The sequence below is a fragment of the Dermacentor andersoni genome, chromosome 1 (genome assembly GCF_023375885.2).
Source record: "Dermacentor andersoni chromosome 1, qqDerAnde1_hic_scaffold, whole genome shotgun sequence".
Taxonomy (NCBI): domain Eukaryota; kingdom Metazoa; phylum Arthropoda; class Arachnida; order Ixodida; family Ixodidae; genus Dermacentor; species Dermacentor andersoni.
The window spans coordinates 376,597,548-376,600,484 of record NC_092814.1 but is presented as its reverse complement, the minus strand read 5'-3'; the positions used below and the strand labels follow the sequence as shown (position 1 = coordinate 376,600,484).

The following is a 2,937-nucleotide window of genomic DNA, read 5'->3' as shown; positions in this document are numbered from 1 at the left end:
TCATTCATTGACTGTGTTTTCTCATAAACATGCTACTGTTGCAGAGTTTACCACTCTCAACAATATGCATGGCGACGCAGATGATAAAAATCGTGTACAAAAATAAGCTTCAAAATCTGATACTTCCTGCACAAACAACAGATAAGAACCGAAGAAGCTATGTTCAAGGCTTTATCAACATTTCGGCTGTAGCAAAAGTAAGAGACGGCATCCGCTCTCATTTGTGCTTTGCTTCACTGAAAATTTTAGGTGGCGCAGATGATGATTTAAGAAAAGAAAACGAGGAGCACGAACGTAAAATTAGTGCAACCCCGGCGGGACTCGAACCCGCAATCCTCGGTTTAGAATACCGATGCCTTGTCCATTGGGCTACGGGGGCTCTCACGCTCAGAGCAAAGCTTTGAGTTGGCCAATCTTGGGTCGAGCGTCGCCGCCCCTCGGCGCAACCGCGTGAACGTGCTCGTGGCACTGCTGCCTCCTTCGTCGTCGTCGTCTTCTTCCGCAGCTGCTTCCGATGCGGCTCGTCATGGCAGCGTTCCCGTACTGCCCTTCCGTCTGCGAAAGCGCTGACGGTGCTGGCCAATTGTCACTTGGTGAGGTGATTTCGGTCTCAAATTCTTTGCCTCAGTATATCGCGAATCGAAAACACATATACAGCTGCGCTCAAATTTCGCATTAGAGAATATCGTAATCGTCGTACATAATTACACCGAATCTCGTAGCCTCTAGTTGGTCTGCATTTTCCGTGTGCACGTCCGCCAGCAAAAAACGTTGGCCGATCCCGGCGGCGGTGCAGGGCCAAGAGCAGCGCTTCGTGCCCCCCTTAAGGCAGAATCTTTAATAAGTCAGCTAAGTGAAACGAACCGTACATGCATTCTTTGGAATCAAGCACACAGCACACCGAACAGCGCACGTTTCAATAAAGAACAAGTACAAAACAATAATCCGAACCACTTAATTGATTATAAGGTGCACCTGACAACAATACCAAGCACGTAGAGCTCCCCACATACGTTTCCCGGTGAAGATTACTGTTTCGCAAGCTGCCAAGCAGACGGCAGCTTTCGAAGTTTGGAGGGACGTCCCCAGCCTTTCATATAAAAGAACCAGCCTACCAACTGCTTTGAATGTTGTTGCAGCACCACTGAAGGCGCCGGCGTGCTGGAAAAAAATCATTACTCCCGTTACTACCATCCCTTAAAACAGGAGTTTACACTGTCTATAGAAATCTAGACTTCTTATAGACGACTTTGCCTTTGTAAAGAGTTGTTCTTTTGCTGACACAAAGTCTACAGTCTGTCAACAGGCCAGAGTCGATAAGGTTTCTATTTCTTTTTCCCTGCTCCCATTTTATTTATTTTTTCACACTACTATATTTATAGATACTGGTGTCTTTTACAAGATCTTAGCAGGGTGGGAACATACAAGCAGATTCATACAAACATACAGTTCAAGCAATCATGCCGATGCTTGAATTCAACGTTCAAAAAGGACAGATTGCATGAAAAAAGGAGCATAGAAACTATGTGCGATTGAGCCAAGATTGATTGTGCGCCTGAAAACTGGATAAAGAATTTAGTCTAATGACTTCATCAGGAAGTTTATTCCAATCAACTATTGTTCTTGTAAGATAAGAGCATTTGAAGCAGTTGCTATGCGGTGTTAACGGGTTCCCTGCTAGAGAGTGTTTATGACGAGTATCATAACCAGTTAAGGGTGTTAAGATGTGCGAGGTATCAGTATAATAGTGGCCATTCATTAGCTGAAAAAAAAGAATTTTAATCGGGAAGCACGATTTTTTTTCTCTAATCGAAGAGAAGCCACAGAGATTAAGGAGATCTGTTATAGAAATTTGAGCATAAGAATTGTAAATAAATCGGTAAGCTTTCTTTTGAATTCTTTCTAATTTTCTACATTTATTTTTTTGTGGGGGTCCCAAATGATCGATGCATATTCTAAAGTAGGACGAACTATTGTATTTGATGCCAGGAGGCGGACAGCTGTTGCCAAGTATTTTAACCACGTTCTGAGGGTCAGCAATTCGCGAAGACAATTAGTCATTACAGTGTCAGTGTGTTTTGAGCGGGAAAAATTGTGAAATATTTGTATGGCCGAGATATTTATAGTGAGATACTTCAGAGATATAAGTGTTCCGGGCAAAATAGTGGAAAAGAAGGGGCTTTTCCGTTAGTGTTATTATCATAAAGACGGTCTTTTCATAGTTAACAGACATTTGCCATTGATAGCGCCAGCCAACTATTTTGCCAAAGTTGCTATGTAGCATGATTTGATCTTCAGATGAGGCAATTTCAGCTTATAGTATACAGTCATCCGCGTAAAGTTTCATTTTGACAGATACATTATTGCCAATGTCACGTATATAAAGCAAGAATAACAGAGGACCTAGCACGAATCTCTGGGGAACACCACAAGCAACAAGTAATGTGTCGCAGTTATCCTAACTTATTGGGAGCTTCGCTTGTTTGTAGCGTCGCTTTGTTTTCTATTATTCATTGTGTTGCAAAATTGTGCATCGATTCTAGTAACTGACTGTTTGTGGTGAAGCCCTGCCAAAATCCATGTTGAGCGTTCGTCAATACGCAAGGCTCATAAAAAAACAATTATATGCTTATAGATTATGTGTTCGAAAATTTTGCATGTTGTCGAATTCAGAGAAATCGGTCGATATTATTTTATGCAATTCTTGCGTCCCGATTTATGTAAGAGCTTCATTTTTGCTGTTTTCGAGTCATCCCGAAGCATGCCACCCTGAAGCGATTTACTAAACAAAATTTTCAAGTAATTCAAGCACCACTAGGCATAGTGTTTTAAGAAGGCATTTGGTATACCACCTGCACCAGAGTTTTCTTTTCGGCAATTTTTAACAGTAACTGGCATATACCATGCTGAATGGAAGGCTAATCCATGTAAACAGAA

General features: G+C 41.9%; 1 non-coding gene across 1 annotated transcript; it reads right to left on the bottom strand.

Moving 5' to 3' along the window:
- Positions 1-304: 304 nt before the first annotated feature.
- TRNAR-UCU (transfer RNA arginine (anticodon UCU)) lies at positions 305-379 on the bottom strand. Its single transcript has one exon. It is a non-coding gene; the product is annotated as a tRNA-Arg (tRNA).
- Positions 380-2,937: the final 2,558 nt, after the last annotated feature.